We start from the raw sequence: 21,055 nt of genomic DNA, 5'->3' as shown, positions 1-21,055 counted from the left end.
TCTGTGCTCCAAGGTGACATATGAAGTAAGGAACTGTGTCCTACTTTGCACTGGTTTTGCTGAATAAGCTTGAGAAACTTACTTTTTAGAAAAAATCCCCCAAAAATCTATTTTTGACTTCAAAATTACCAGACTATCATATGTCTGGGAATCAGCATTGTTCCCTGGCATTGTGTCTGGGAATCAGCTTTGTTCAGACTCAACTGAATAACAGTTTTTGAGAACTAAAATAAGCCTAACCCTTTTTGCAGCAAGATCTGGCAGCAGTGTACTAATCAGCTAACAGTGCAGAGGCAAGTATCTAACAAAGACAGCTTGTCTCCTCAGAGATTTAGGCACTGGAATGAGATAACTAAGACACACATTTATAACCTATTAAATTATACTGCCGAAAATTCTGTCCCACTTCAGTTCTTCAGTTGCTGTTTCTTTTCTGTTATCAGAAATACAGAAATTAGAGGGAGGCATAGCAGTCACTTCAGCTGGTGAGTAATTCAGCAGCTTAGTCAGTAGATCAATACATCTACCAATGGAAGGGTCTGATAAAACAAGCAAGCATAGTTAAAGGATCCAGCATTGCCTGTACCTCAAAAGGCTAACAAAAGTGCTTCATTCTTTAACTCATGAACTGAGAACTACAGGAAACTTCAGTAAACACAAATTCAGATTTTTCAGAAATAGATGTAGCAGAACTGACAGCAAAATTGGCTCCAAGTAGCTAGCCTGGATAAAATTGCAAGGCTGTCCTGGTAAACTGCTAAGGAACAGTATTTTATCTATATGTATTTGTGCTCTCTTAAGTCAGTAAAGAAATTTCTATTGATTGAAAAGATAGCTTCAGGCTTTATATTCATGCACAATTACAATGGCAAAAGAAGTAGTATGCATTCAGAAAAAAATTAACCCATTAGTTTTCTTGGAAAGTTGTTAAATAAATACCTTCAGTTTAATAAGATACCATACCATGTGGAGCTGTATTAAATTTCAGTCTGTTATATATGTCTACAGAGTTCTGCACTGCACATCTATGGCTTTCAGAGTGCTGTAGTTAGTATCAGAGAAGTTTTTGTTAACGTGAAGGCTGCTTTTAAACTAAGTATATCAGCAACTAATCTTGGCTGAGCAAGAAGACTGTCAACAGCTATTTTAAAAATTGTTTACCTAAACAGTAAGAATATTTCTACCCCTACAGGCTCCAACTTTGTGCATTGCTGCTGATAGGAAAGATATACGAGCCGTAAGACTCATCTCCACTAAGTTTCCATCTACTCTTCAGAAATGCTTATTCTTGTACCTTCGTTCATGTTACATTGCTTTTATGATCTGCTAAAGCAAAAACGAAAACAACCAAACTATGAATCAGTGAAATAGCACATTTTCTTCTTTTATATTATAAGAATTTGCACTTTTTTTTTATTTACTAGTCAATAAATCTAAGCACATTACGTGCAAGAGAAATAAACATTGCCAAAACTTTCTGCAGGAAAACCATTAGGAAAAAGCCTATGATTTTATAGTTTGCTATTGCTGTTTAGCAACTGGGCTTCATCTATGTAAAACCTGTACTCAAAGCACAAATAATTAAATCTGAAAGTATTTAGGCAGTCTGTCTGCTGAGATAATTGTTTATCAAGGTGACCAGAATTGTCTCATAGGGTCCCGGCCTTCTCTTGGCTGTCTCCTGTCTGTCTGTTTTCTCACACATGGGGCATGTCAGGTTTGAGCAATCCTGAATCTGCTCTCTGATGCTTTAGGCCAGAGAGAAACCTGTATCATTGTTTTTTTTTAGACCATACAGAAACCTGTCCCTGGGGCTGAGCCTGAGCCCATGTCCCTGCTGCACCAAGCTGCTTTCACACCTATCGAGCTCCCTAGGAGCGGTGCCATCTCTTCTGGGCTTGTACAGGACATCAGGGGGCCTGAACTCTAGGACAAGGGCTCTCAGCTGCTATAAATGTGAAAAGAACAGCCAAAACAGGGCACTTCATGAAGTGTGATCACCATTTAATTTCCTAGAGGTTTAGCTGTTTTGAGAAACTCCATCTCACAGTGCACTTTTCATAATTGCCTTTCTCAGGAGCTGCTTCCTCTGCCACTGGTCCCATCCCTGGCTAAATTGTTAATTAACATTTTTTTTTCTGCTGACAACCAGGACAGACTTAGCAAATTCCTTGGTGTCTACAGACAGTAATTTGAAAACTACTGATCATTATATTCACTGCTAGCAAAGAAAAAAACAGTATGCAGCCTTTTAATTCAGGCCTGCTCTAGACACCAAGATATTTTCATCATTGGAAGTCTTCTTTTTCCAACATTTATCTCAGATCTTTCCTAGCAATCCCACTTACAGATTACTGATATGTTTATCATGCTATGTTTTTCTTCAGTCTAAGTAATCTTCAGCAAATAGTGAATTCTCAGTAGACTATAAAGGAAATTAACTACTTCTAAGTTAGACCAAACTTTACATGGGTATTAAGATGCAGAGTATTCCCATTCCTATGTGTGGATTAAGAAGACAAGTAGTAAAAGTTTGTAAAAGTTGTAGTAAGGGATTTCTGAGTCTGCTGAATTACATTTAGGATGTAATTGATCTTTATAATTCAAATTATTATTCCTTAAACCTTTTGAATTTATTTTAGTTACTTCTCTGCCTTTCATGCATCACTTAATCGCTTTTTGGAGAAAAATAATCAATGTAAAAAAATGCATTTCATGACTTATAAAAATGTAATTCCATAAAGATTGATTAAACTTTTGGGAAGTATTCCAATCTACCAGAAACCTTGAATACCCACAGCTCCAGCTAAAGTCAGAGTGATGCATGTCTGTTCAGTACCTCCAAAATATCAGGCCCATAACCAGCTCCTCTCCTCTCCTCTCCAGTTCTGCGTATCACTCGGAAAAGTTTTGCTAATCTTATTGAGAGACACAGTCAAGGACTCAGTCACTCTTCCTAGGGAACAGATGCTTCAGCTGGAATGAAACACAAGAAAACTGAGTTTGCTCCCTCCCAAATTGAATAATAAATTTCACAGACATCTTTCAGGGGATTTTTAGCCCACACTGTGTTTTCAGTCAGTGCTGCAATTCTGTTCAGAATGCTTATACTGGCCCAGACCTGTCACACAGACCATTGCCCTGTCTGCAGATGGTGGCTGGCAATACCAACTCCTCAGTAACAAAGGAAAGACATTATAGCAGTTCTGTGAGAGAAGAGGCTGCCCACAGTCCCCACTGGCAAACAGGAATTAAAAGCAGAAATTCTTGGGCAGGAGCCACCCACAATATCTCCCAGTGGAGATATCTCCTTCTTCAGCTCCCCCAGCCCCTAAAGGCAGAGCTCTCCCAGTGTGTGCATGGCCATGGGAGAGTGAGGTGCTCATGGTTCATGGCAAACCAGCGCCCTTTGGGGGCTTTGCTGCCACATCCGAGGGACAGCCCAGGAGCACATCACGTCCACAGCGCTGCAGTAGGCACTGGAAAATTCCCTCCTTCCAGGGGGCATTCCCACCCAAACATAAAATTAAATATTAACCCATCGAACTCTGTGTTTTGTGGGCTGCCCCCAGCCCAGATGGATCGAGGCTGTGACCACATTTCTGAACAATGGACACAGAATTTGCAACAATCAAGTCTCCTGGCTAAATCCACACATGGTGATATCTTTCTATGCTTATCCTTTCTGTCTCTTTCTTCTCCTTACACATTTTGCTAACTGGTATCTTTCTACTTTTATATTGTTGCATTTCTATACATAATAATAACCAAAACAGCTACATAGCTCCTTTCCATTGCATCAAAGTTGGTCTAAAATAAACCCTGTGTATTTTATGGGATACATAAGTCTTCATAATCCTCATAGCTTAATTCCATCAAGATTGAAAAAGTATTCCCTTTGAAAGTTTTAAATTTGTGACACTTCAGAAAAATATTTCTTTGTTCCCCTTTTTATGAGGTAAGGAGAGCAGAATTTCATTATCTGTCATCTCTAAATTGTTCATTTTTTAATTTTCACTCCTTAACCCTGCACAGGTCTGCCTAAAATAGACATTCCCCATCATTTAAGTGTCATAATTAGAGAGATTTTCAAACCCCTAATCACACTGTGACCTTTTCTGATTGTTCTTTAATTTAACAGTATTCTTCCTTAGATAGAATAACAGGGCCCCTACACAGCAGTTCATCTGAGAACAATACAATATATTAATTTCTATTTTCTTCTTTATCCACCTTACTTTCTTGCTTACTTTTATTAGCAGAGGAGCTGTGAGCACCTTTTCTCTTTAGACTATCCCCAAAGTGATGCAGATCCCTCTCTGTTTACCTGTTGAGCAGATCCCTCTCACAAGAACAGTGGTTGGGTACAGTGAGGTTGAATTTAAGGTGTCTACTGAGATTTCAGAAATTTAAGGTGTCTACTGAGATTTCAGAAATGCTGCTCTGCAGCTGTGCCAAGGGCAGTACAGACCCTGTTCTGTCCACCAAAAGGAAGGGGCTAGTGTGGCTGGACTGATCAGAGCCAGCAGGTTTCTGCTGCCCTCCTGCAGGCCACTGAGCTGCTGTCCTATTCCTCTACAGTATTATTCAGCATTCCTTGACCTTGCACACACAAGTTTCATAACTTGCGGACACTACACGTTTTATAACCCTGAATTTGACTATTCTAAATATGCAGATGCCTGTCATCTGCAGATTTGACTCATGAGCAAATAATTCTCTTTCTCTTTCTATATATTCTTTATATATAGAACTTAAACAAATGAAGAACACTTGGGTATTCATCTGCTTACCTTGTGTCATGATTGGAGTGGAGAAAAGGTGAGAGGCTGAGTTAAAAACTGTCAGATCACTCTGAAGTAACCATGCATGGTTTACTTATTCTGACGGTAACACTTTGAAGACTATTAAGTTCTCCAACTTTGAAAGATTATCTTTAAAAGAAGAAGGCATAAAATGAGATAAAAAGTCAGTGGCTGATCAGCATGACCTAATTTACCTGGGGATTTTCCACTGGGCTTTACTGGGACAATCAGCCTTAATTAGTATTTTATCCCCAAAAAACACCCATCCAAACCCTTGATATCACAAGCCATATCCAGTCTTGAAAACTAGATGTACTTGGTTAAACAAAAAAAAATATTCAAATCTAGGATAAGGTTATCAGAAGGAGATTTTTAGTATATGGTTTGTAGAATTAGCCCCAAATAATGCCCTTCACTGAGATTGATAATATTTCTTTTGGACTGAGGAGAGAGAATGCCAGACTGTCTTCAATGGAAAAAGGGATGAGACTGAGACTGATGCAGGAGGAAAGCTCGACATAAATCATTTAGCAGGGCCACAATTGGAAGGAGTCCAAGTAAAGGCTCTAGAAGGATGGAGAGGGGGGAGGCAGGGAAAGCAGCCACCACCAAGGGGAGAGAGTATGCCATCTTCTTATCAGAAAGGAGAAAAAAGCAGGAAAATAGGTAACAGGGTTTAAATAGATCAGCTGGTGCAAGAGAGCACAAAAAAAATGACCAACTGTTTGGGCTATAGAAGTTTATTACTGCCAAGGGAAAGGTGAATGCCCTCTGCTGTGCCCTGCCTCCCAAAGAGGTGCACAAAGAAAAAATCATGTGAAAATGTTAGTCAGAGCCGTGGTGATGTCTTTCTGCTGTTTTGTTTAGCTTATTTGAAGGACCTCAGGTACAGACACCAGTTAGCACAGTAAAATGACGGACTGCAATTAAGAGACTGACACCCTTGCAGAGCACAGAGGAGGGAAAAGCGGATTCCTGTGATATCCTAGCCTGTAGGATACTCTCCTAAGAGAAATCATACTTACCTGAAGGTGCATGGACAAGCAGTTCAACTTATGGAAGAGTGTGCAGGAAGTCAGTACTGACTCCATACTGACCCAAAGTGCAAAGTGGTCTGAGACCCCTCCTCCTGCTCCAAACTTCAAGCCTGGGCTCTGAGCCCTCCTCTGTGAAACCAGGAGTGAACAAATATCTTGTCTGTTCCAAACCTCAAACCATAGGTACACATGACTAAAAATAGATGTTCTCTGCACCTTCTTTACGCATTTTTTTCATGTTCTGCAGTTTAGATGCCATTTCTTACACATGTTTAATACCACTGTATTCTAGCTTATTCTCAGGAGTAATTAAAATCTAGTTTTCCCTCAACCCGGGCTTCTGGAAAGTAGAGGAATCTCCAGCCTAGATGAAGTGTTGAATATCGATTTGTAGTCTCTTAAGCTCCAGCTGTATTACTCCAGCTAAAGTGTGGAGTTATTATTTAAGGATTAGAAGAGAAAAAGAGGCATTAAAACAAATATAAACAAACTTCTATTTTCCTCCCGTTCCAAAACCCTTACTAATTTTGAAAATAATCCAATTTGGCGAGAATAAAATAGCTCATTGAAATTAATATACAACATTTTGTTTTCCTTTCCTGTATAGATTGCTTTCATTTAGAGTTTAATTTGTTAAGAAAAGTGTCCTGATAGAGCCTTACTAAAGGAAAATCCACTCTTGCACTCAATCATTGCATTATTATAAACCAAAGTGAATACAAAATATCCAAAGAATGCTTAAGGGAGACACACGCTTCATTAGGAAAATAATCCACTGCAGTATGATAAAACATAAGGTAGCCCTTCACTCTACCATGGCACAGATGAGGACTTTATTTTAAACCCATAGCAGCTTCAATTTTTGCATGACGTTTTCTTTAAACTGCCTTCCTTAATCTAGAAATACATTAAAATACTCATCTGCCAGCTGTGCTGTAGCAAACTGATGATTAGTATCCTCCTGACATTATTTTCTTTACATGAAAAAAAACATGACTGTCACAGTATTACAGAAAAGGAAAAAATTATAAAGTTCTTTATGTCTTGTTTGCAAATGTTTGGTGCAGAAATGTAAAAACCTGAGTTTGCCAAGATTAGGAAAAAAGCCACTAAAATTTCAGTCTTACAAATCTGTAGAGCTTCTTTCCACAGCTACCAAAAATTACTTTATTCAGTGTGAAAGCTTGTGACGTTCTGTGATACACTGATGGTCAAATCCAGCCCACTGACTGGGAAAAGCAAAAAGCATTTTTGACTATGTCTTTTCTTCACTCTCAGCCTCCAAGGTCATTTCAAGAACTCCCTATATATATAAGAATGAGAATGGCTATACTTTATGCTTAAAGATACATTTTATCCTGACATACTGTTGACAATTGCTAAGTATTAAATCCACTAGGATTTTTTCTTTTACTTTGATATAGATGACAGAGTAATCAAAACCACTGAACTAAGTGCAACAAAAAAATTACTTTTCTATCTCATTTTTAAGTAAATACTGCATACAATTTTTGATCCTAAGTGCAAAATATAACTCACATGTCTATAGGATGTCAAAATCCCATAGTCCATCTAAGTTACATCTGTATTAGTAAGCAACACAGATCATAGAAGTGGCTCTGTAAAGCGAAAAGCTGGTGAGGACCTTACATCCTTCCTCCTCATATTGCATGGGTTTTCTCTGCATCAAAATAGCTGTGTTTTGCTCTCACAGACTGACTGCCAACTCACCACTGGTGAACTCCTGGAGTGCACATTATAGTTAAGTTCCCCACAAAGGGAATCGTGCTCTGAGGCTGCTCCACAGTGCAAACTGAAGCATAGTACAGGAGTACATTCGAGAGTTTCACTGAATTCAGTGGGTGAACCATGGATATCCTGTCAGCTTTATTCCTCTCTTAAAGCTAAAACCCCCTGGAGTGCTGCTCTATGTGTAGTTCTGAGGATGAGTTCTCAGACATAGCAGAATGCACTGAATCCCACTTTTCTTCTTAACACATTGGGTGGCACTACAAGAAAACAAGTTATTGTGGCACAGCCCATCAGGAGTGGGCTTCTGCCAGGATAGATTTCAGAACTGCTTTAACCTGTCAAACACTTTTACCTTTCACTTCATAATGGGTGGCAGGGCTTCAGATATCTGTGATAAAAATTACAACTCCTGGGTGAGACCTCGAGCACACATGGCTCCCTGAAACAGATTCTTTTATCTTAGAGACATTACAGGTAGAATTCCTTCACTCCCTCCCACTGCCCCCACAAAAGCTCAGTACAGTGATAGGACAGGTATACGTCCATCACCGCTGGCTTCAGCAGCTGCCAGAAGGAATTTGCAGTAAGTAGATTCTCCATGACTCTTTTGTCCTTGGCCATTTTGCTGAGGCACCAGTGACTCTGACAGTAGTTTTGCAGTGTGGGCACTTCTCTGTTTCATTGTAATCCATTGGCTTTCTTCACAGGTATCATCAAAAAGCCACCAGGTAAGGGTTTGGGGTTTTCTGCTCTTTCAACAAGGGGCAGATCTGAGTCACTGACCTTGGAATGAAGGGCTCTATATGTCAGTATCACACTTCCCAAGAGAAGCTGTAACTCAGGCTGCTGAAATACCTAACTGTTTGATTTCTCTAGACAGTCACTGAATGAACTGCTTTTTAACAGCAAAATGACACTACTCTGGTTTATCCACACAGATTATCTCTTCTTTTAGAGACAGAAAGGTGATCTTCACTCAGATCATTGCAAATATTTCTATTGATGTTACCCTTTTCTTTCTTTCCAGAAAAAGGTCCACCTCAAAGACACCCCAAATCTTTCTCAAATGCAGGCTGTGAAGAGAACTGATTTTTCTCCTTTGATTTTAGATAAGAAAATCATGGCTTATAATAGGCTGTCATTTTTTCTTTCAGATATGGTTACCAGCTCTAGTACTGGGGTTAAGCTAACTCTCCTCACCCTACTCCAAAGGAGGAATACCAAATGTAACAGCTAGATGTTTTGAGGTTCATCAGAATGCAAGCTGGCAAACACACTTTAATCCATTGGCACAGTTCCTATTTTTCTACCTCTACTCCCAGGGCAATGTCACTGTCACCTGGAGCAGTCAGTGAACACCTCCAAAATGCAGTTAGTCTGTTTGTGACGTGAAGAACAGGAGAGGGAATGGATATGCAATCTAGAGTGGAAATAAGACAGCATCTCAGAGATAACACATGCTTGGCTCCCAAAATTTTAGGAACAAAAGAGAAGAGCTGTCTTTAGCCATTTTTATTTCTCAGAGGAGAGCAGCTTTCATCTAGAAAGTGAGATGAAGAAATGAGAAACTATGAGGCAAGTAAAAGAATAATATCACAAGCAATGGAATATCTGAAATCCCTTCTAGGTACACAGTCAGGGCATGAGGAAGACAGGAATGACTCAAAGGCTTAACTAATTTGCATAATTTGGTGTCACAGATTCCTAGTGGAATATAGTAAGTATACAAGGTAGTACGTAGGGAGGGTTGAGGAGCACCTGACATGCAGTGGTAAAGGGGTTATTTATCAAGAGCACTTTCTGAACTTTGGGAAAAACACATACAGTGAATGACAGTTTCAATGGTTTCTGGGACAGAAAAAAGAGATTTTAAGGCAATACCTCCACTTCTAAAACAAGGAGAGGCTGTTGGATATGGTAGTTTAGAGACAACCCAAGGGAGGAAGCCTGTTGGTAACTGGGGACATGACTTTCCTTTATGTATTTTGGAACAATTATACTCTAGAGCTCAAAATATTTGCTGCGTGTCCTGAAGACAGTAATTTCTTTGGAAGGGAAATTATTAGGACAGTAGCTATTTTAAAACTATTCTGCCAGAGGCAGAAAATCATTTGGGTTAAGGAGACACTGTTGGAACAAACAAAAAAAATAAAAGGGGGGGATACCAAATATTGACAGAACTTTGAGAAAGCAGACTTCAATGGAAATTATTTATTTTCAGATTTTTTGCATTGATAATTTGGAGTATTTTTAAAAAGTGGGAGACCTGGTGGTTACTGGAAACTTTATGCCAATGACACAACTGAAACTACCCCAAAGATAAGAATTCTAGTAGAAGAAATTTTGACTCTATTACTAGCAGTTTAGTGACCTGAAAATGGAAAAAAGACCTTCACACGGAATGAAAACAAGGGCATATATCTTAAGGATATAAAAGATTTTCTCAGATACATTAAATTCATCAAGGCCAAGGCTGAGTTGCAATTAACAGGGGACATAACAGTCAAAAGATTCTACAAATACAGGACACACTAAAGAAGTAAAAGGAAGTGTTAAGGAGAGGAAATAATGAATGGCTCAAGGAAGGCCATTGCATCCAATGCATTCTTTCAATTTTCAGATAGATGTTAACTATCATCCAATACTTAATTAAATTAAATTTTTAAGGAGATAGGCATGTTTTCCTGAATATGAGTAAGGACATTGAAAAAGACAAAGATTTTCAATTTAGCTTAGTTCAATGACTTTCAATTAAGTACCTTTAACAAAGAGACCCTTGCAATCTCTGAATCATAGCACTTACCTTGGAGAGTTGAAGAGTAGAATTCCCTGAAGAGAAATAGAGGGCAATCACAATGTCACACTTCAAAACGGGGAAAATATCTCTTCTTGGGAGGGTACAAACCAGTCCTTGAACTGTCCTTCCTTGAAAGATTCTGGGGCAATTTACTAAAAATTATTTTCTAAGGCACAAAACAGTAAGATGGTAATAAAAAAGAGAAAGCATGGACTCATCAGGAACAAAGCATGTCAAGTTGATGTAATTTCTTTCTTTGATTGCTGGCCTAACTGGATAAGGGAAAAGTCACATCTGTGATATATTTGGACTTCAATAAGACTTTCCTAATACCCAGAATAAATTTAAATGTTCTAGTATACAAACCAGAGAACTAACTTCTAGGTGAAATCATGTTCAGGTGGGTTGAAAAGAACTGTAGAGAACATGACCTATGAGGGCAGATTAAGGAAAACCACAACAATTTTGTCTAACAAATAACTGCAACAATAACATTTTCTCATATATCAGAATTTTTTTATATGCAATCATCTATATGAATATATATATGAGGCAATGTATATTAAATTTGAGACAGAAAAGCTTGAATTGCAACATAGGAGATTTGGGCTTGGTATTGGAACATTTCTCCTTTTAAGAATAGCTGAAACACCATAATGGACTGCCTGCTTTCTTTGGGCATGTAATACTTTTCTTCAGAGAAGTTTTCTTTCATTTGCTTTGCATAAGTGATGATAGCAATATTTCAAACACATCCTGTTGCCTTCAAGCAATGATTGTTTCTTGGATCAACCAAAAGCCTGCTAAAACTTGAGAATTATGCAACACAAGACTTATGAAGACAACTAACCTTTAACCCAAAAATTTATGAGAAAGCAGTGTCTTGTTCAGCATCTTGAGTTCAGCTGGAGCTTCCTATTTGGTTTGGCACACACATATATATATATATATATATATATATATAGACAGTTCTTCTTTCCTGGTCACTCAGAACTGACCATCCTGAGCTGCAAGGTATATAAATCTTTTTAAATTTAAGCACCTGTAGGATTCAGAAAAATGCCCAGATATGCAAACGGTGCAGACTTCACCACACACTAAAAGTACAAGGAAGAAATTTCATGGAACAAAAAGACAACCAGCCTATGTTTTGTACCCAAATCCACTGCTTTTAATACTTGCAAAATATGTCCTTAAGGAAGTTCCTGCTGTACTCTTCCAGAAGCTGCTCTAACCCTCAGGGTTGAGGCTGACTGTCAGGTTTGGTGCTCACCTCTAGAAGTATTACTTCCAGAACAAAGCTGGGGCTTGGTTTACTATGTAGCAAGTGTGTATTGTCTCGTGCCTTTCCCAGGATTCAGAGGCTCACAGGAAGGCTGTAGTACCTTTCACTGTGATCTTTTTGTACACAACAAAGAATAAAGATTGGGTTGGAGAGCCACTCCTGAGTTCCCAGCAGACTGAGTTTTCCCTGTGCTCCATCACACAGTCCCTAGTGTGCATGGTGTCCTAAGTGTTTTCTTGGGCTCTACAAGCATTTCTCAAACTGATAGCGTTCTACATGACCAAAACAAGGTCTAGTGAGTGGAACTAACAGCATGTCAATACAATGATTTAGCATAGTCGCTGAAACACTCTGCATGCACAGTGAGCCTGGTTTCCTGTTGCAGAAAGAGAAATATCCAGTGAGGGAGAATCCAGAGAGCAGTCAGCCAAACAGGACAGCACATGATGTAAAAATATTACGTGTTTCAGCATTAGCTGTTCAGAGTATGCAAAATGGTCAGTGGTAAATTGTCTCAGTTTTTGGTTATTTCTGAGATTTACTTTAAAATGCTAGGAAATAAATTATTAGAAAAATAAAAATTTAATGCATTGGTTATCTAATTCCTGAATAATAGTGGCAACCTACCTTTCAAGCATCCTTGTTTTCTTACTGGTGTTTATTAATAGTGACCTAACTTTTTTACCTGTCTGACAGTACCTGTCTTATATAACACACCCTACATCTAAAATGGCAAGGGTCAGACAACATGTTCCTGAATTTATAAATTAAAGAACACTGTCCCATAATAAACACTGAAATATTGTCATCTCCACCTATCCACTTTAAACGTAAAAGGTCTAGAAAATTAAAACAAGCATGAGCTTTGACACAGCTCAGGCTGTTAATAACCTCTAGATTATTTTATGTCACTCAATGTTTCTATAAGGATCTATTTCAGATTTTTAACTCTTCATACCACCTACATCATTATAGAAATCTCTATCACTAGATAAAAGAATATTTTGGCTTAGCCAAACATTCAAATATTAAATAAAAACAAGTTTAAATAACTTATTTATCACAAATAGTTTTATTTATTAGCACAAAAATTGAGAATTAATTTAATCCAAAATGTTACTTAAAAGTGGGAAATCATATTTGAGGTGATTGTGCCCCTACTGTGCCTACTTCAGTGGTACAAAAGGAATTTGCTTCTTTTCTATTCGTTTCCAACATCTTACAAAATAGAGCTTCTAAGTACAAAAATTAATGAAGGTGACAGATGTTGAACATTATGAAAGGTAAGTTTTGTTGGACAAAATAGTAGAAATAATTTCTTACACTGTGAAAATCAAGCAGCTAATAAAAGTTCCATTTTGTGGACAATCAAATTTTCTGGTCCAGAGAACTACTTAAAATAGCTGAAATCTAATTCTGTGTCTCTTTCAAGAGCTGAAAATGTAATAATTCTCCAACAGCACCCATGTTCAAGCACAATTTTGAAGTCAGATATTAGGACCTATTAAACAGAAGGTGCAATTTGAAGAGGTAGAATATTTTCCTTGTGATTTTTTACCTGTACAAAGGATATAGTTTGTTTTTCATGCTTCATCTGAAGACCAGGAGTCAGGATGTAATAAGCATGGTTACATTTTGAAACAAAACATGGGGAATGTTGGGCAAGAAGTGCTTAAAAAAAAGATCGGTGTTTGTAGCCTGTTGATTAAAATGTTATGAAACTAAAACCATAGAAAGTTGGGAATATTTCTGTTCATTTCACCAGAATGGTTCTGCCCTACCCAAAGCAAATGCTGAGGATAAAAAGTAAAAGTTCAATTTAAAAAAATAATTCAAATGTGAATGCTCACATAGTTTAGCAGGAGACAAATGTGCTTTACAGGTAGTATGTTACAAGCAAAGAGAACACATGGCCACTACAGCCAGTATAGGATCCAGTAATTTCTTGTAAAATATATGTTCTTCTGCTTTGCTGAGTAGCTAAATGTCATTATTTCATCATGCTTTGAGGTGGAAAGCTCAGCAGGTTATAAATCATGATATAAAGAATGACAACCATGTCAGAGTCATGTGGTTATTTATTGTTATTTTGTAGCTTACTTCCTGTTTTAGTTTCGTTTTGCAGGCATTCTAGAATCACTAAAATCTTAAAAAACAAACAAACAAACAAACAAACAAAAACACCACAAAATAAACCACAAAACCACAACATTTTCTTTTCTCACAAAATTCTTTAATCTTTTGTTAATAATTGAATTTTAGTTTGAAGCTTTTCTTAGGAACTGTTGGAACAATGCATGTCAGTGCTTGCATTAAGACCTGATTCAGCCAATTATTTTTGCATGTGCTCCTTTCAAAGCACACAAATAGTCATCCTAAAGGAACTTTTCAAACTGAGCATTTTGCAAATGAGTCTGCTTATATTAGTAGTCTCCAGCATAGCCATATTTTGATTCCTGGTAGTCACACACTAACTTTACATTCAAGAAAAGCCATAATGGATCTATGTTGAATTTAAGCCGTGAAGTTACACAGTGGTCTGTGACTTTCAGCATTTCTTTATACACACACATTTATATGTGGCCTTATAGAAATTAAATAAGAAATAAGACTCTGTGTCTTACACTGTCCCTCAGGTAGTGTTGAACAGTCAGGATTGAAGACCTAGGACTGTTGGGAAAGGCTTTAACATTAACATTTCCTCAGAGGAGAGGAGGGCCTTTATTGAACACGCTGAAAAATTACTTGACTGCATTGTAACAAGAATCATGGAGCAGAAAGACTAATTCTTGCTGTGTTCATGAGTCAGCATGAGGCCCTGTGCTAACTGATGTACAAAATTAAAAATTAAAAAACTCATTGCTCCAAAAAGCTAATAAAAAAATCAGGAAGTATATTCTTTTTACTCTGAGATGGAGAAAATGTGATACAGTATGACCATGTACTATAAAACAGGGATATTATATATATATATATATATATATGTATGGTAGGATCTATTAAGAAATGGTCTTTGAATAACTAAGAAAAACCAAAAAAAAACCTCTCTGCACTAAACTTGAAAGAGAGGTAGTTTTACAAGGTTAATTTCCCAGTGCAACAACACACTTGCAGACTCTTTTTCAAGTTGAATATATTTTAATGTTGATAATATTTACCCATCCAGTCCTACAGAGAATGCTGACAAAAAACCCAGCTGTGTGAAACCTTCCAGGAGTAGCCTGGACTTTGCCCAACTGTCTCCCACTATTTTTCCAGTACTTTTCAGATTTCATGTTATAAACTTAATTTTGAAGCAGTATTACACATGTTTATTGGATTTCCTGCACTTGCCTTTTGGCAAAGAAAAAGAAAAATGAACCGGTACTGACAAAGATGGCTTGTATAGATAGGTGATTAGAAGACAGGACATTAATCTTATTCCATCATGATGAAGTAATATGCATGGTGGGCACAACTGCAACCAATGAATAAAATATTCAGTTTTAACACCAGGGAAAATGAGACAAAAGTGAAGAATGCAGCAATTATGCATAAATAAATGAGTGAATTTCCATAAACGATCTGAAGGGATTTTATTATACAGTGTAAAAAAACTGCAACAGGATTTGTTAATAAAATAATCAAATGGTTTTTATATGCAGAAGGAGAAGAAACAGAGCAAGCAAAAAGAATGTAGAAGCTATTCAGACTCTGTTCCCATTAGGAAACAAAATATTAAATCAGTATCTTGAGTGAGAGGTTTGGTAGCTGTAAATCAAAATAGTTTCCATTGGCATAATAGAAAGACATTGCTTTATTCTACCTGAAGATTTGGCCCTTAAAAATTTGCTGTAAGTAGGAAGGTCTTTAAAGTTAAGAAAAATTTAAGAAAAAAATTCATCTTGTAACATAGCACACATCTACTAACTATAGATGTCAGTTAAATACTGGGTAATCATCCACACTTGAGAAGATTCTTCACTGTGATAGCAGCTCAATCTAGGCAAGGTAGTTCAAAAAACAAAAGATGAGGATTATTTGACTGGAGAGATCAAGCTGTACCTAAAAGCATGTGTCCAAAATTAGACAAAAGACTTTTAATTCAGCCAACACAAAGATGCAAAGATTCAAACCCACATTTCATTTCTCCAATGTGATCAATGCCCTCCTTTAACAGAAGCCAAGACACCAGTAGGAGAAAATGAGTTTTGTATTTGCATCTCCACTGAACTTTTAACTTAAACTCACTGCCCTTCCTACTCGCCCAATTTTTTGCCTCCATTGCATCTCAGAGCATTCAACATACATAATATTAACCATGCAAGTCAAACAGAAGATTCTTCCAGCACACATCTTCCACAGAAAAAGTACAAGGACTTGGGTTGTGCTGGAAGAAATAAAAAGAAACCTCTTTAGAAGGAGACCCAGGGTCTACTCATGATGATATTTAGGGTCAAGCTTAAGTTTAGTTCTCAAATATACTGAGACATATAAGCCATTCTGCTACAATATGGCCCACTTAATGCCATCAACACTGACATCCTTGACAGCTAAAGTAGGCCCAAATGTCCAATTTAACATGCAGCCTACTTTTTAGGCTAGTCCTTGACAAAGACAGAAAGTTGTTTAGAAGGATTATGAAGCAGAAGCAGAGCATAGAAGGATCACTGCTGACAGAACTCTAGATTTATGACCACCAAAACAAAGTTATTTTGAAACAATTTCTGAAATTGTAGAAAGCACCAAGCTCATAGAAAAGCTGCAGAAACATCAGTTTAATCCAGATGGACAGGTGGTAGTGATAGCTTAACTGTGAGAGGGACAGCAGCAGGAGGTGGGCTGCAGAATCATCTTCAGGTCTACCTTGTTTATCAAAGCTGAGACAGTACCACTGCCACTGCCAGGCAAGCAACTGGAATTGCATGTTCTAATCTAGCCAGCCTTGCACATATCTATAACCCATCCTGTTGAAATATTGCTTTTAGAAAGCATTTATAAAATACCACAGTCTTGTTTTGTTTTGTTTGTTTTCCCATTGCCTCAAGGAACACTGAGTGGACATGCAACATGCCTCGTGTATGGCTCCTGTTGGCTTCTCCATGAGAGCTCCAAAGGCAGAGGAGGAAGAGGAACTCCAGTGATAAACAGGCAACAGTCAATCCTGATGACAGGAATAAGAATGAAAAAATGAGATCTGCTTTTTTCCCCCTTCATTTCACCTCCAAAGATAAATTTTATCTCTGATTTTCTACTGAATGCATGTTCCATGCAAGATGAACTATAAAAGTGCAGTTATTTCTTATTGCTATTGTGTGAATGAAAGAATATGTTTCATTCTTTGTTTTAAATAATGTATTAGTGATGTTGGATTGTCAAAATGAAGTCTTATATCAGTCAAGCTATAAACAAAAGAAAGCTAATTTTCCCTTTGACTTCCAGATAAATCATTAATTATACCACAGACCAGATCAAATTTGGTTATGAGAAGAAATGTGTTAACAGTGTAAAATAAGTATGTCAAATTTCAACAAAAAGGTCATTTGTATAACGAACTGTAAGCTCTTCAGAGATGAAGGTCAGCATTATTTCTATCTTATTTAAGGGAAGCATTTGTTTGGGCAGGTGTTGGTCATAATCTTAAGTTCTTTTTTAATTGGAGCATTTAACTTTACCATAATATCTTTATACTTTCATCTTCTTGCCTGCCTAGCATTCACTGTGTTCATCCAAGGTGCCAGTCACCTTGCTGCCTGTACTAGTCACTGCACCATTGAAATGTACCTTCACTTTGCTTCAGGAGCCAAAGAAAAATTTTAAACTGTTATTAACTCAGTGGTCAAGCTGTTTTCATATCATTGTTCAGATCAGAAAAAGCTAAAGAGGGTTTTTAGACCCACTAGTAGTTCCATTATCATGTGCTTTGTTCCATACCTCATTAATTAGTTCTTTGGAGTTATTCACAGCAGTTTCAGGGCTGTTCTAAACAATATTTCTAACCTACAGATATCCACAATATTTTGAACATGCATTTTTTTCCACTTTTCTGTCCTCAAAGATCTAGTATCAGATTAACATTGTTATCATATGACTGAGAAATATACCTGGGTGTCCTTATCTAGCCTGTTCATCTGGAGTTTGCTGTCATTTAATACTCTGAGACAGATGCAAAGCAAAGTTAACATGCTAAGAAACCAGGAGTTGTAACAGCATTAGAAAAAACAGCCATCACAAAAGTACACAGCTGCATTTTACTTCCTTCTATGAAATACAGATAATTTTATTTATCCTGTGTGATTACCATCCTCTTGTTACTTATTATATGGGTTCAAAAAAAAGTGAGAAGTTTTTTTGCAGTTGGATTAATGAAGCTACATTTCAAACAAAGAAAGCTGCCCACCTACTTTCAGCTGCAAGAGTCAAGTCCAACCTTAGTGACTTTTCTCCATGACCCAGTTAAGCATGGTTTGACTGATTTCTAGTTTGATTGCCAATCTCTTGCAGTGAGAACAAGACAGAAACCCTATTGGCTCTGGGGGAGACTCAAAAGGCAGCTCCTCCCAGAGTCATGCAGTGGTAAGAAGATTTTGTAATTCATTTTAAAATCACACCTAAGAAGTTCAGGGTCCTTGTTTAGCTCCCTGTTTTATGTGTCTGCTTCTAGGTAGTGTGGATGCCCTTACAGTCACTTGCAGCTTGCAGAAAAAATGCAGTTCAGGCATCCATGATTCACAGCAGGAGAAAGCAAATTCTTCCCAAGACCATGTATTTGGCATCCTGTCACTTATATCACACATTTCTGACAGAGATAGCCTATCTTCTGCCTCCTGATAGGGAGACACAAAGCTGAAGTCAATGAATCTTTCATACAGGAAATGGAAATTCATCACTAACATAATGTGGAACAGCCCCTACCCACTGAAAGTGAGATTTTCTCTCAGGTGAAAGGATGTCTATTTCATCATTATGTCATGATTTTTATTTTTTTCTAGAGACAGCAATGATATTTTAAAATAAGGAAAAAATTTATTTCTGATGGTAACAAAAATATAATATGGAAGAATACTCTCAAGAAAATAGCTATTATTAACAACCATTTCCTGTTACTTATTTCTATATATCTAATGCAGCAGGATTCCTTCCAGACCAAAGTCACAAGGGTTACATAGTCTACATATAGATGCATTGTTCCAATCATCCCATCTCACCAAGACATCTCAAAACACTTCGCCCAAGATCTGATACTTTCCGTGAAGAAACTGTTTTCCCATACAGACTATACAGGAGATCAGAGATACATAACTATGGTAAGTTAGTTTTTTTGACTGGCTAATGGCATAAGGACCAGATACCTTCATAGATCCATTTTACAATTTGAAAGTATTTTTAGATATTAAACAGCCTTCACAGTAATTTCAGAAGATTTCGTATGGAATAAGACCTTTGCTTGGCCAGTTGGATAGGCTGCTACATGGTTCATAATCCAAAATAATTATCTAATGTCTCTTGTCCGTAAAGACTGCAAAACAGTAAACCAGCAAGTGGATAATTGAGATCAAAATATAGAAATATATACAAGGAAGACATACAGGGAATGTCAAATCACATTAAGAATGGAGTTTAAGGTGACAGTGCCAACCCAGCTAGCTGTTCCCACTGAAGTTAGCAGAAATGTCTACAAGAGCAAGATACCCAAAAAATCAAACTATTTAGCAAGATATCAAGAATTAATTTAAAAGCCTAGCAGGATTGGTTTTCCAAAGCCCTGCTTACTCAGGCTTTTTCTCCAAACCCCCAAGAAATATAGGTGAGAGAGAATATACCTGTTGAAAACAGGACATTTAACTAGAAAACTCAATATGTATTTAAGTCTCAGTCAATCGATTTAGGAAATCTCTATCCTTTATTTTCTTGTGTAAAGCAGATAATACTAGCCAGTTTCAGCTGCCAAATGCACAACAGGAAAGTGAGACCCTCTTCAAAGTAAAAGTTATCATCAGTAAAATATGGTTGTAAAATTTATGTGCCCTCAAAGCAAACCTAAGCCTTTTACATAAAACTTAGAGGAAACAAGAAAAGCAGAGTGTGGAAGGCTACAGAATGAAGGCAAACACAACAATTTTTAAATGGAATTTGAAGCTCGGACCAAAACTACAGCCTTTGGACCTCACTGAAATTTCATTTGAGCACAGTAGTGACTTTTTTTACTGCTCTAATGTGTCCTAGAGAGTGCACTGACAGCTAGTCAGCCTCCTGGGTGTTGCAGAGTAAGACAACCAAATGGCTTTGCAGGAGAACTTCTTGAGTGCAGCCAGTGTGTCACAACAAACATGCATGCAGCAAACACCATGATCTCTGCATACTGTACACTGATCACTTCACATAGGCAAGGCTGGAAAATACAGGTCTTATTTTTGCTTTCATCTTACATGTTCATTTTTTTGTCTGAAAAGACCCTTGTTACAGAAGCTCAAAATCTGGGGATGTTCATTTCCTCTGAAGTGATAAATGGCCAATTCATAACAGGGCTGGTTGGAGAACGAGCAATCAATACAGGCACTAAAGTATGGTTTAGATGGCCATTCTGATTTTTATCCGTGTGCACAAACAATAACACCGAAACACAAGTATCAGAGTATTATGTGGTTACCTCATCTCTCTTTACTAAGGAACACTGCCCTTCATCAGTGTCATCAACAAATCAATTGGTCGCTTAAGATGTCTGTAAGTGCTCATCTTGTCTTTCGCTTGAAATGTACTGCAACCATTTTTCCCTTACATTTCACATAAAAAGGATTTGCTGAAGCTCTGCAACTGGGATAAACCAAAGAACCAGATTTACTGAAATAGCTTAGAAATGGTTTAATATTGCAGTGGTGTCAACAAAGCAGATTTTTTAAAATATCCTCTTGACAACAAAAGAAAAATATCCATTCCAAAGCTATGCATAAAGGGAATCTTTTTGAAAAAGTTTTCCCACCTGTCTAATGGGGAAAACAACATTCACCTGAAGGGTGATGGGATTTGGATCTACAAAGACTTCACTATTAACTCTATTTTCAAAAGTGAAGTGACAACCAACACTAAGAAATAAAACTATCTTCTTTGGCAAAATCAACAGAAGGGAAAAATGAAAATAAACAGAAAAATATGAAGTAATGTTTAGTGTTTCTGCAGAGTCTCAGTTTCCCTGTATCCACAGCTTTTGACTCCTTAAGCAAAATTTTCCTTTTATGACCCACCAGAGCTATTTGAAACGCCTGGATTCTTGGCTTCAAAGCTATAATTCTGTGATTCTGTGAACAGCCTTTCTCATTCCACAGATGTTATCTGAGGTTATCTGTGCCCTTTGAGCACTATTTTCCACAGCAGATCATGAGTGTTATGGCTTAGCAATGGC

The sequence above is a fragment of the Pseudopodoces humilis genome, chromosome 1 (assembly GCF_049639895.1).
Source record: "Pseudopodoces humilis isolate 2021_Gansu_Grassland_sample_001 chromosome 1, ASM4963989v1, whole genome shotgun sequence".
NCBI lineage: Eukaryota > Metazoa > Chordata > Aves > Passeriformes > Paridae > Pseudopodoces > Pseudopodoces humilis.
This window is presented reverse-complemented; position numbering follows the sequence as displayed.